General features: G+C 37.2%; 1 long non-coding RNA gene across 2 annotated transcripts; it reads left to right on the forward strand.

The window, feature by feature from the left end:
• The first annotated feature begins 1,069 nt into the window (after positions 1–1,069).
• On the forward strand, positions 1,070–10,874 carry LOC138352895 (uncharacterized). Of its 2 annotated transcripts, XR_011222934.1 has the most exons (4): positions 1,070–1,172; positions 1,682–1,917; positions 6,580–6,686; positions 10,532–10,874. It is a non-coding gene; the product is annotated as an uncharacterized lncRNA (long non-coding RNA). The 2 variants fall into 2 exon arrangements; XR_011222933.1 differs by lacking the exon at positions 1,070–1,172 and having other exon boundaries at positions 1,377–1,917.
• Positions 10,875–13,509: the final 2,635 nt, after the last annotated feature.

Here is a 13,509-nt window from a genome sequence, read left to right on the forward strand (position 1 = left end):
ATCCGATCCTATCTTAGTAACAGACACCAATATGAAGCCATCAATGATATAACCTCTCCCACTCTACCACTTAATTACCGTAAAGGTGCCACAGAGCAGCATCCTAGGACCCTCCTGTTTCTTATATACATCAATGATCTCCCTAATGTCTCTAACATACTTAAACCTATATTGTTGGCTGATGATACTACTCATCTACTCTGACCCCAACCCACTCCTGTTAAATAATGTTGTAAACAATTAATTAAAAAAAGTCTACTTGTGGTTGTCAACCAACAAGCCTCACACAAAACATAGAAAAGACCTACTATATCTTATTTGGAAACAAATCAACAAATGCAATTCAGCTTCAGATAGATAATGTAAACATTAGCAATAAAAATGATGGAAAGTTTCTTAGCCTATACTTAGACAAGAGACTCAACTTCCGCACCCATATACAACACATAACTAAAAAGGTTTCTAAAACAGTTGGTATACTGTTTAAGATCAGATATTATGTACCCTACTCTGCTCTCCTCTCACTCTATTATGCACTTATCTATCCCTATCATTCTTATGGCGTTTGTGCTTGGGGTTCAACCTCTGCAAACTACCTCAAGCCCATCATCATCCAGTAAAAATCTGCTATCAGGACAATAACTAACTCTACCTTCAGACAACACACAGCTCCCTTGTTCAAATCCTTAAACATGCTAAACAAATTCACTCCATACATTCTCCTGTGTAAATTACGTTTATAAAGCCCTTTTTCTAACTGCAAACCCTGTTCTGAAACTCTTCCTGGACAGATGTAATAGAACACATGGCCACGTCCCCACCAGACATAAATATCTCTTTGATATCCCCAGAGTCAAACTTAATCTATGTAAACACTCTATGTAAATAAAGGGACCTAGTTTATGGAACTCACTCCCTTATAATGATTTGAAAAGCTGTCCAACTTCTGCCATATTCAAAAATAAAACCAAAAAGTACCTGTAGTACTTTTTAAGTACGAGGGAGTAATGCGCAAAGCGTCCCTCACCTGTGACGTCACAGCGTCAACTGACGCCATATCAACACATCGGCCATTTTGTCGTCAGTTCAGTCATGGCGAGGACTAACCCTTCATGCAAACTGCACCTACTATCAAGAAGAAGAAGATTTTGTGTTCCACCGATAGTATTATCGTAAGTAAGCACTTATATTTTATATTTTATTAAATTAATTGATTCTATTTTTCTGTAATAAAGGTCCAAAGGGTTGTTAAGGAACAAGGGTGTACCGATACCGACGCTCAGTGCGCTCAACTCACACCAAAGTATCACCTGTGTAGCTTCTGTAATTAGTGTTAATTAGTTATGCTATAAGATAATGAAGCGAGTATAAGATTAACTCGCTACAAGGGTACTGTGTTGGGAGGTGAGGGCTGTTACTGGTGTCTGTGGGGATGTGAGGACTTGTACCAACCACTATCACCACCAGTACCTTGTCTTGCACCCTGCTTAGTTTTCCTATTGAGATATGAAGTATTATTGCATTCATATAATTATTCATTCATTGTCATTACTATTTTTATGGGCTATGTTCTGTTACCCTAATGCTTTTTACCCCTGGGCATGTCCATTTACTCTCCAGCCCTTCACAAGCCACTGCTGCACCCCCTCCATGCCCATACTTACTGTGCTTATTCTTACAGGACTGCACTGCATTATGTGGTGCTCACTGCCTGGACACCTTGATACATGCATTATAGGGTTCTGGTAGTTGTTCTACTCACCAAGCCCTTCCAAGGCCAGGCTTGACATGTGAGAGCTTGATCCAACAGGCTGTTGCTTGGACAGGCCCCTCAGGCCCACATATCCACCACAGCCTTGTTTGTCCGGCACTTCAAAATCAAATGTTTATTTACGTAAGGTACATACATATTTTTAGGTAAGGTACTCTTTATTTGGGTAAATTTATCTTCGTAGTATTTAGCTTTGGCTCGTCTAATTATCTTGGATAGCAATAACGAGTAATTCTTTGAGAATTCTTTGGAGACAATTCCTAACCTATACTTCTCCCAACCTATACTTCTTCTCAAGGTCATCTTCACTTCTTGAAGATGTTCAGGTTTTCTCTTGAAGATGTCGACGGTTGTTCCAGCAATACTGTATTTCTTTTATTGCTGAAAACCTGTTTTCAGCCATAAAAAAATAATCCTGAATCCAGAAAAAAATCCCTTTTGTATCGTCTGGAAATTTTCAAATATTGCTGATCAAACCTGAGTCTAAATTATTTGTATATATTATGAATTACAGAGGTCCCAGGACAGGGTTTTTAGGCACTCCACTTACATTTTCCCACTCTGACTTAACCCCCATTTATACAAACTCAGTCTTATCTTTTAGCTAATAATTTATTGTACACACCATACTCAGCCTGTGTAGGGTAGTTTATTGTGCATGTGTAGTATATATATTTGTGTAGTATATTTGGTATATTTAATGCCTCTAACCTCTCCTCATAGTTCTTGTCCTTCAGTTCTGGGAGCCACTTAGTAGCATGTCTTTGCATCTTTTCCAGTTTGTTTATGTGCTTCTTAAGATATGGGCACCATACAACCGCTGCATATTCCAACTTTGGTCTAACAAAAGTCGTGAACAATTTCTTGAGTATTTCGCCATCCATGCATTTAAAAGCTCTGAATATTATCCTTTACCTGCAATTGGTTGTTGCTGTATTTATAGAATATGATTTGTTCTACTTTACATTTGTTTGTTCCTTTTTTTCAAAATTTCTTTCTGCCTCTCTCCTCACTGCCGTGTAGTTGTTTCTCTTTGTATTACTGGTATGTTTGGGGGTTTGGCCTCTTCGTATATTGATTCCATTTTTGTGTCTTTTGGTCTCTGTCCGTCTTGAAATTTCAGTTGAACAAATCCTGTTTCCTAGTTCTGCATCTTTGTTTTGGTATAAATGTTTTTGTTCCTTTATCATATATTTCACAAAATTGACATACTGTGCATTAATTCATCTCAATTACTTCCTTTCCTAACAGCAAGCCTTTCCAGTAAAATTCTTTGAATTCTTTTCTGACTTCCAGCCTAATGTTTGTTTTATCCTAGTGTGTATGATGCCTAGCGTGTGTCTGGTGCCTGTTGTGTTAAACCGAAGATAAATGCATAAGTATAGGTCAGTAATTTCTCCAGCTTTGAAAGGGGCTTTCATTATGCAGCAGTATTCCACTCTAGAGAGCACTAGCGTCTTGAAAACTATCATCGGTATAGCATCTCTAGTGTGAAAAGTTCTTGTTATCTATCCTGTCATTTTTCTTGCAGTTGTGACGGCTACTTTATTGTGTTCTTTAAATGTAAGGCCTTCTGACATCAGTACACCCAAATCCTTTACGTTGCTTTTCCGTTCAATGTTATGATTTGACTGAGTTTTGTAAGTGGTTTCCGTTTTTATATTTTTTATTTTTTCCGTAGCGCATGAGCTGAAACTTATGTTCGTTAATCACCATGTTATTTTCTGTAGCCCATAGAAAGACCTGATTTACATCTGATTGGAGGTTTGCCGTGTCCTCTATGTTGCCTACTCTCGTGAAGATTCTAGTGTCATCTGCAAAGGATGATCAAGTACTATAGGTTGTGTCCTTGTCTATGTCCGATATGAGGATGAGAAAAAGTATTGGAGCAAGCACAGTACGCTTGGGGACTGAGCTCTTTACGGTTGATGGTCCAGATTTTATTTTGTTGACTACTACACATTGGGTTCTATTAGTCAGGAAGTTGTATATCCATCTGCCTATTTTTCCGGTAATTCCTTTTGAACGCATTTTATGTGCAATAACACAATGGTCACATTTGTCAAAGGCTTTTTTTTGTCAAAGCGTTTTGTTTGTCTTCCATGGCATCTAGTGCCATGTCAGAGTGGTCCAGCAACTGTGATAGGCAAGAGCGCCCTGTTCTGAAACCATGTTGTCTGGGGTTATGGAGATGCTGTGATTCCATGTATTTTGTGATCTTACTTCTTAGCATTCTCTCAAAGATTTTTATGATGTGCGATGTTAGTGCTATCGGTCTGTAGTTTTTTGCCTCTGCCTTATTTCCTCCTTTATGGGGCGGTGCTATCTCTGCTGTTTTTAGTATGTCAGGGACAATGCCAGTATCTTGGCTTTGTCTCCAAAGAATGTGAAGGGCCTGCGATAACGTTTTTTACAGTTCTTGATGAATATAGAGTTCCAAGAGTCAGGGCCTGGTGCAGAGTGCATAGGCATACTGTCTATGGCTTCTTCAAAATCCAGTGGGGATAGGATCACATCTGATTTATGATTTGATGTTGGTATCATATCCATGAAAAATTCATTTGGGTTATCAATCAGATGGATGGAGAGCTACACTCGTGGTGTCCCATTTTCCCAGCACTCTTTGTCATATAATGCTTTGAAACTTTTGACGGATTTGGCCTCCACCACCTTCTCACCTAACATGTTCCAACCGTTTACCATTCTGTTTGCAAAAGTGAATTGTCTTACATTTCTTCGGCATCTTTGTTTAGTTCGTTTAAATCTATAACCTCTTGTTCTTGAAATTCCAGGTCTCGGGAAATCTTCCCTATCAAGTTTATCAATTCCTGTTACTGTTTTGTACGTAGTGATCATATCTCCTCTTTTCCTTCTGTCTTCTAGTTTGGAATATTTAATGCCTCTAATGTCTCCTCATAAATCCTGCCCTTCAGTTTTGGTATGAATGTTTGTGTGCCTTCATCGTATATTTTGCAAAATATGGAATACATCTCATTTACTTTACTTTAAGAATATGGTTCGATCAATTAAAAACCCTCTTGTTCAAATTGCAAAGAGACTGAAAGAGATGCAGCATGCTCAATGGATTATATATTAGTGATTATTATTAGGATTATATATTAGTGAATCATATTAGTGATTCAATTATTATGGTCATAAAACAATAAACAAATAGTTTTGGTGTTATTACACTCTATTCACAGGTTATATATAAGTATCTGCATGTTTTGTTCACCATTACAAACCACTAAGTTGGTTTGATTTTTGTTGAGATTGTTATTTATGATAAGATTCCTTACGTTATCTGAGAATGAAGCTATGTCGGTATTGGGAAATCTATAGATGGCACTTATAGTCAAGGAGGATTTAAGGGATTTACTGGAGAACTTGGCAAAGGTATATTCACAATAGTCGTCTCTATTACTAATGAGACTATTGCAGATGAAGGTATCTTTGTAAGATATTGCTATGCCACCTCCTTTTTTTATTAGGCCTGCAGTTGTGAATGGCTTTATTATCAGCCAAGTTGTAGCATACAACATAGCATATATATGTATATGGCATACATATATATATATATATACACATATATATATATATATATATATATATATATATATATATATATATATATATATATATATATATATATATATTATATTATATTATATTATATTATGTTACAACATAACAGGCCAATTACACTGGATTAATCTTTGTGTTTAGATAGGAGATGCCTCGTATGGGCCAATAAGCCTTCTGCAGCCCCTATGTTTATCTCTTATGTATCCCCCCATGTTTTCACCTTCATTGTATTATCACCTGACCTAATGCGGGTATAAAATCAACTAATATATATATATATATATATATATATATATATATATATATATATATATATATATATATATATATTCAAAATTCGTCAGTGTACTACATTTTTGTTGTTGCTTTTAGGTGATGCTTTTAACCAGTGTACGTGGGTCTGATTGTGCAACCACAGTTCGAAGAATAATGAAGATATGAACAAACGGCCTGTGGTCACTATACAGTCTGGAAGGGCAAAAGAAGAAATTGGCATTTCTACAAAAACAAGAACTATATAATGTTATTTTAAGTAAGTAACCAAAAAATTAAATAATTTTTTTAAAGTTTAAAATTCACTTAAAAATGTAAATTTTAAGTTAAAAAATTTTAACCAAAAAACTTAATATTTTTCATATTTGGAACCATTCCATAATCCCAAGCATAAATGATTATATTTCTATCACTTGCTCTTAAGATTGTTTCATTTAATAGAGGTTGGGCATAATTGTTCTCTGCTGCTAATAGAACTGACTGACTTAGCTATAGGAAAATGTAAACTTAATTGGTTTATCCATTACAGTATTTTGCAGTTTATTTCATGATCCTGTGCTTAATACTTGCATAAATAGTAGATTACAAAATGCATTTTTATATCATTAGTATTGAATAATAATAATGCAAATAATTGACTTATAAATGATGTACAATTAATTGGTAGGTGATATTATATTATTAATATTTTTTCATTCTTGCAAAGCCTTAACAAAGTCATTAACATGTTAATATAAACTTGATCACCTTCCACTTATTTTCTCATGTGCTACCTACATGTACAAAACCTTATTCCTAAATGCATATTTTGTTCTGAAACTTGTCCTTTATATGTTGTGTATCACCATCTCTGGAGAGTTTTATCTGATTGATGTATAAATTACTTTTAATTTTACAGAATATTATTGTTATACTGAATTTATTATTATATAAATAACTTAATTTTACAGAATCATCTATCAACGCACATCCACAAGTTGAGGAGGAGGATGTGACCTTCCAGATGTCTGAAGTACTGAAACAGGCACCAAACAGGCCTGGTGGATCTAGGTACAAGGTAAAATAATTTAAATTTTTTTTTTTTTTTTTTACTAATTGTCCGATATATATATATATATATATATATATATATATATATATATATATATATATATATATATATATATATATATAATATGTATGTGTGTGTGTGTGTGTAATTACCTAAGTGTAGTTAAAGGATGAGACCGTCTTCCCAGCACTCTTTGTCATATAACGCTTTGAAACTACTGACAGTCTTGGCCTCCACCACCTTCTCACCTAACTTGTTCCAACCGTCTACCACTCTATTTGCGAAAGTGAATTTTCTTATATTTCTTTAGCATCTGTGTTAAGCTAGTTTCAATCTATGACCTCCTGTTCTTGAAGTTCCAGGTCTCAGGAAATCTTCCCTGTCGGTTTTATCAATTCCTGTTACTATTTTGTATGTAGTGATCATATCACCTCTTCTGTCTTTTAGTTTTGGCATATTTAATGCCTCTAACGTCTCCTCGTAGCTCTTGCCCTTCAGTTCTGGGAGCCACTTAGTAGCATGTCTTTGCACCTTTTCCAGTTTGTTGATGTGCTTCTTAAGATATGGGCCAACTTCTGTTGTTGGGCACCACACAACAGCTGCATATTCTAGCTTTGACGTAACAAAAGTCATGAACAATTTCTTTAGTATATCACCATCCATGTATTTAAACGCAATTCTAAAGTTAGAAAGCGTAGCATAGGCTCCTCGCACAATATTCTTTATGTGGTCCTCAGGTGATAGTTTTCTATCTAGAACCACCCCTAGATCTCTTTCTTTATCAGAATTCTTTAAAGATTTCTCACATAATGTATAGGTTGTGTGGGGTCTATGTTCTCCTGTTCCACATTCCATAACATGGCATTTATTAACATTAAATTCCATTTGCCAAGTGGTGCTCCATATACTTATTTTATCCAGGTTTTCTTGAAGGGCATGACAATCATCTAAATTTCTTATCCTTCCTATTATCTTAGCATCATCAGCAAACATGTTCATGTAATTCTGTATACCAACTGGTAGATCATTTATGTAGACAATAAACATCACTGGTGCAAGAACTGAACCCTGTGGTACTCCACTTGTGACATTTCTCCAGTCCGATACATTGCCTCTGATTACTGCCCTCATTTTTCTATGTCAGAAAATTTTTCATCCATATTAGAAGCTTACCTGTCACCCCTCCAATATTTTCCAGTTTCCAGAACAACCTCTCTATGTGGAACTGTCGAATGCCTTTTTTAGGTCCAAATAGATGCAGTCAACCCAACCATCTCTTTCCTGTAATATATCTGTTGCTCGATCATAGAAACTGAGTAAATTCGATACACAGGATCTTCCAAATCGAAAACCATACTGTCTGTCTGAAATTATATCATTTCTCTCCAGGTGTTCTACCCATTTAGTTTTAATTATTTTTTCCAATATTCCAATTCCAATTTTTTCCAATAATGTGTGTGTGTGTGTATGTATATTTGTGTTGTTGAATATGACTGAAAGTCATAGTCTTTCTGCCCCTCTCCTTACTGCTATTGTTGTTTCTCGCATCTTTGTATTGCTTGTATGTTTGGGCAATTTTTCCCTTTTTCCTAGTTCTGCATCTCTGCTTTAGTATAAATTTTGTTGTGCCATTATCATATATTTCACAAAACTTGACATACATCTCATGTACTTCATGTCCTAACAGCAAGTGTTTGTCAAATTCCTTAAGGAAATATCTGAGTTCCCCATAATGACCTCTCCACAAGTCAGGTTTTTCAACTGCTTCAAGCTCATTTTCTTCCAGATTATAATGCATTGCATACTTTATTCCCAAAAAGACATGGTCACTTTTACCCAAGTGACAATGTCACTTGGGTAAAAGGAGGGAGGTACTGAAAGGAGGAAAAGGGAGGTACCAAAGGAGGGAGGTACTGAATGATAAATATATCTTTCTCTTTCCTGGTAAATATAATATCCAGCATGGAGGGAACATCCCCTTCCCTCATCCTCGTAGCTTGTTTAACATGTAGAAACATGAATGTTTACAGGGTGAGGTTTACGAAATTATATATATATATATATATATATATATATATATATATATATATATATATATATATATATATATATATATATATATATATATATTTATTATTAAATATGACCGAAAAAGTAAGATTAATTATTCTAACACGAATTTTCTCAATCTTTCGTACATTACGCTTCACTGTTGGAGGTAAATAAAAAATCACTTCTCCAAAATTCATTTTTATTTCTAGTCTGACGCGACACGGGCGCGTTTCGTAAAACTTATTACATTTTCAAAGAATTCACAAATACACAACTGATTAGAACTTACGTCTCTCTGATATTATATCTACATTTGAGTGAGGTGGGAAGGGTGATGTGGCATTAACACAAGACAGAACAGGAGGGGATATTAATAGGGTATTAAAAGTATCAACACAAGACAGAACAGAAACAATGGGTATTGAATAGAAGTGTTTGTAGAAAGCCTATTGGTCCATATTTCTTGATGCTTCTATATTGGAGCGGAGTCTTGAGGTGGGTAGAATATAGTTGTGCAATAATTGGCTGTTGATTGCTGGTGTTGACTTCTTGATGTGTAGTGCCTCGCAAACGTCAAGCCGCCTGCTATCGCTGTATCTATCGATGATTTCTGTGTTGTTTACTAGGATTTCTCTGGCGATTTCTCTGGCGACACAGAAATCATCGATAGATACAGCGATAGCAGGCGGCTTGACGTTTGCGAGGCACTACACATCAAGAAGTCAACACCAGCAATCAACAGCCAATTATTGCACAACTATATTCTACCCACCTCAAGACTCCGCTCCAATATAGAAGCATCAAGAAATATGGACCAATAGGCTTTCTACAAACACTTCTATTCAATACCCATTGTTTCTGTTCTGTCTTGTGTTGATACCTTTAATACCCTATTAATATCCCCTCCTGTTCTGTCTTGTGTTAATGCCACATCACCCTTCCCACCTCACTCAAATGTAGATATAATATCAGAGAGACGTAAGTTCTAATCAGTTGTGTATTTGTGAAGTCTTTGAAAATGTAATAAGTTTTACGAAACGCGCCCGTGTCGCGTCAGACTAGAAATAAAAATGAATTTTGGAGAAGTGATTTTTTATTTACCTCCAACAGTGAAGCGTAATGTACGAAAGATTGAGAAAATTCGTGTTAGAATTATTAATCTTACTTTTTCGGTCATATTTAATAATATATGTCTACAGGAAAGACTGCTACCAAAATATACTAATATATATATATATATATATATATATATATATATATATATATATATATATAATATATATATATATATATATATATGTCGTACCTAATAGCCAGAACGCACTTCTCAGCCTACTATGCAAGGCCCGATTTGCCTAATAAGCCAAGTTTTCCTGAATTAATATATTTTTTCTAATTTTTTCCTTATGAAGTGATAAAGCTACCCATTTCATTATGTATGAGGTCAATTTTTTTTTATTGAAGTTAAAATTAACGTAGATATATGACCGAACCTAACCAACCCTACCTAACCTAACCTAACCTATCTCTATCGGTTAGGTTAGGTTAGGTAGCAGAAAAAGTTAGGTTAGGTTAGGTTAGGTAGGTTAGGTAGTCGAAAAAACATTAATTCATGAAAACTTGGCTTATTAGGCAAATTGGGCCATGCATAGTTGGCTGAGAAGTGCGTTCTGGCTCTTAGGTACGACATATATATATATATATAATATATATATATATATATAAAATATATAAAGTTTGTGTGTGTGTAATTTATATAAATAAATAATTAAATATTAATTTTGTTAATATCTTTTCAGGGAAAACTTGCAAGTACAATTCGTATACAAGAGGGGCAACAAGAGCCAGAGGATGTCTACTAAGAAAATATATAAGTCTTTATCCTCACACTCTTGATATATGGTCTTCTCTGGTCTCTTTATTTTCTCTCCTCACAAATGTCCCTTTTTTTTTTATTTCTTTTACGTTTCTCTCCTGTTTTTCTTAACTTTTAATCTCTCCTTTCTTCCTCTCTTCTAACACCTCTCGTTTCCTGTCTCTTCTAGCTTCTCTCTTCCTTTACTTTTTATATTTGTGGTATTCATTTGTCATTTTTATCTTGTATATTTTTCTTGTATTTTTTTCTTATCTTGTGTTTCTCTTCTCCTTCTCTTCAATGATTTCTCATTTCTCTCCTCTCTCTGTTGTTTCTGTTCTGTCTTCTCTCTCCTTGCCTTAATTTTGTTCTGTCTCCTCTTTTGTTGTGTGTGTGTCTGTCTCTGTCTGTCTCTCTCTCTCTCTCTCTCTCTCTCTCTTTCTTTCTCTTTCTTTCTCTTTCTTGCTCTCTCTCTGGCTCTCTTGCTCTCTCTCTCTGGCTCTCTCTCTCTCGCTCTCTCGCTCTCTCGCTCGCTCTCTTGCTCTGGCTCTCTTGCTCTCTCTCTTGCTCTCTCTCTGGCTCTCTTGCTCTCTCTGGCTCTCTTGCTCTCTCTCTGGCTCTCTCTCTCTCTGGCTCTCTCTCTGGCTCTCTTGCTCTCTCTCTGGCTCTCTTGCTCTCTCTCTCTGGCTCTCTCTCTCTCTCTCTCTGGCTCTCTCTGGCTCTGGCTCTCTCTCTCTCTGGCTCTCTCTTTCTCTCTGGCTCTCTCTTTCTCTCTGGCTCTCTCTCTCTCTGGCTCTGGCCCTCTCTCTCTCTCTCTCTCTCTCTCTCTCTCTCTCTCTCTCTCTCTCTCTCTCTCTCTCTCTCTCTCTCTCTCCCCCTCTCTTTCTCTCTTTCTCTGGCTCTCTCGCTCTCTCTGGCTCTCGCTCTCTCTGGCTCTCTGGCTCTCGCTCTCGCTCTCTGGCTCTCGCTCTCTGGCTCTCTCTCTCTGGCTCTCTCTCTCTCTAGCTCTGACTCACTCTCTCTCTGGCTCTGGCTCACACTCTCTCTCTCTGGCTCTCTCTCTCTCTCTCTCTGGCTCTGGCTCTCTCTCTGGCTCTGGCTCTCTCTCTGGCTCTGGCTCTCTCTCTCTCTCTGGCTCTCTCTCTCTCTCTGGCTCTCTCTTTCTCTCTGGCTCTGGCCCTCTCTCTCTTTCTCTGGCTCTCTCGCTCTCTCTGGCTCTCGCTCTCTCTGGCTCTCGCTCTCTGGCTCTCTCTCTCTCTGGCTCTCTCTCTCTCTCTCTGGCTCTCTCTGGCTCTGGCTCTCTCTCTCTCTGGCTCTCTCTTTCTCTCTGGCTCTCTCTTTCTCTCTGGCTCTCTCTCTCTCTGGCTCTGGCCCTCTCTCTCTCTCTCTCTCTCTCTCTCTCTCTCTCTCTCTCTCTCTCTCTCTCTCTCTCTCTCTCTCTCTCTCTCTCTCTCTCTCTCTCTCTCTCCCCCTCTCTTTCTCTCTTTCTCTGGCTCTCTCGCTCTCTCTGGCTCTCGCTCTCTCTGGCTCTCTGGCTCTCGCTCTCGCTCTCTGGCTCTCGCTCTCTGGCTCTCTCTCTCTGGCTCTCTCTCTCTCTAGCTCTGACTCACTCTCTCTCTGGCTCTGGCTCACACTCTCTCTCTCTGGCTCTCTCTCTCTCTCTCTCTGGCTCTGGCTCTCTCTCTGGCTCTGGCTCTCTCTCTGGCTCTGGCTCTCTCTCTCTCTCTGGCTCTCTCTCTCTCTCTGGCTCTCTCTTTCTCTCTGGCTCTGGCCCTCTCTCTCTTTCTCTGGCTCTCTCGCTCTCTCTGGCTCTCGCTCTCTCTGGCTCTCGCTCTCTGGCTCTCTCTCTCTCTGGCTCTCTCTCTCTCTGGCTCTCTCTCTCTCTCTGGCTCTCTCTCTCTCTCTGGCTCTCTCTGGCTCTGGCTCTGACTCTCTCTCTAGCTCTGACTCACTCTCTCTCTGGCTCTGGCTCACGCTCTCTCTGGCTCTCTCTCTCTCTGGCTTTGGCTCTGGCTCTCTCTCTCTCTGGCTCTGGCTCTCTCTCTCTCTGGCTCTGGCTCTCTCTCTCTCTGGCTCTGGCTCTCTCTCTCTCTCTGGCTCTGGCTCTCTCTCTCTCTCTGGCTCTGGCTCTCTCTCTCTCTCTGGCTCTGGCTCACGCTCTCTCTCTGGCTCTCATATTTCATTTGATTTAAAAATGTCTGAGATTTTTACTTAATCTAAGTTATATTGCATGGTGCTAATATGAATATTATACATGACTTTTTTCTTTTCTTTCTCTCTCTCTTTCTCCCTTTCTTTCTTTCTCTTTCTTTCCTTCTCTCTCTCTTTTTCTTTCTCTTTCTACATGAATATTATACTTGACTGTTTACATTCACTTGTAGATTTTTATTTTTAGTTAATTAGTCCTAAACTTTTGATTAATAGATTTTTATTATTAGTCATAGAAAAACTATAGTGTTATATGTATACTCGGAAAATTTTACTTGTTTTAGTTTTAAGTAACAATAACTGCTTATAACGTCAGACTGATCTCAGCATGACATGAATCACAGGCTGCTTGATCACAAAATCTATTGTTCACATATTGCATATATAGATTTTTATAGATTTTTAAATTTTTACTTTTATATTCTGTTATAGATATAGTCTATATATTTCGAGCTATTACATATATTTTGTTGTATTACTCATTCTTAATTAAATAAATAAAATATTTTAATTCTCTTTTTGTACCCTATTTATTTGTAATTTACACATACATATATAGGATGTCCATTTCTTTCTCAGATATGTCTTCTTTCTTTCTCTCCCTTTCTATTTCAGATATGAATTAAAAAATTATTATACCCTAATTTACCCTAAACGTTTTAATGTAGGTAATTAAAAGATTATAAAAAAGTTTTTAGAAATGTTAATTATTTA

This window comes from Procambarus clarkii, chromosome 55, assembly GCF_040958095.1.
Source record: "Procambarus clarkii isolate CNS0578487 chromosome 55, FALCON_Pclarkii_2.0, whole genome shotgun sequence".
In the NCBI taxonomy this organism is placed as follows: domain Eukaryota; kingdom Metazoa; phylum Arthropoda; class Malacostraca; order Decapoda; family Cambaridae; genus Procambarus; species Procambarus clarkii.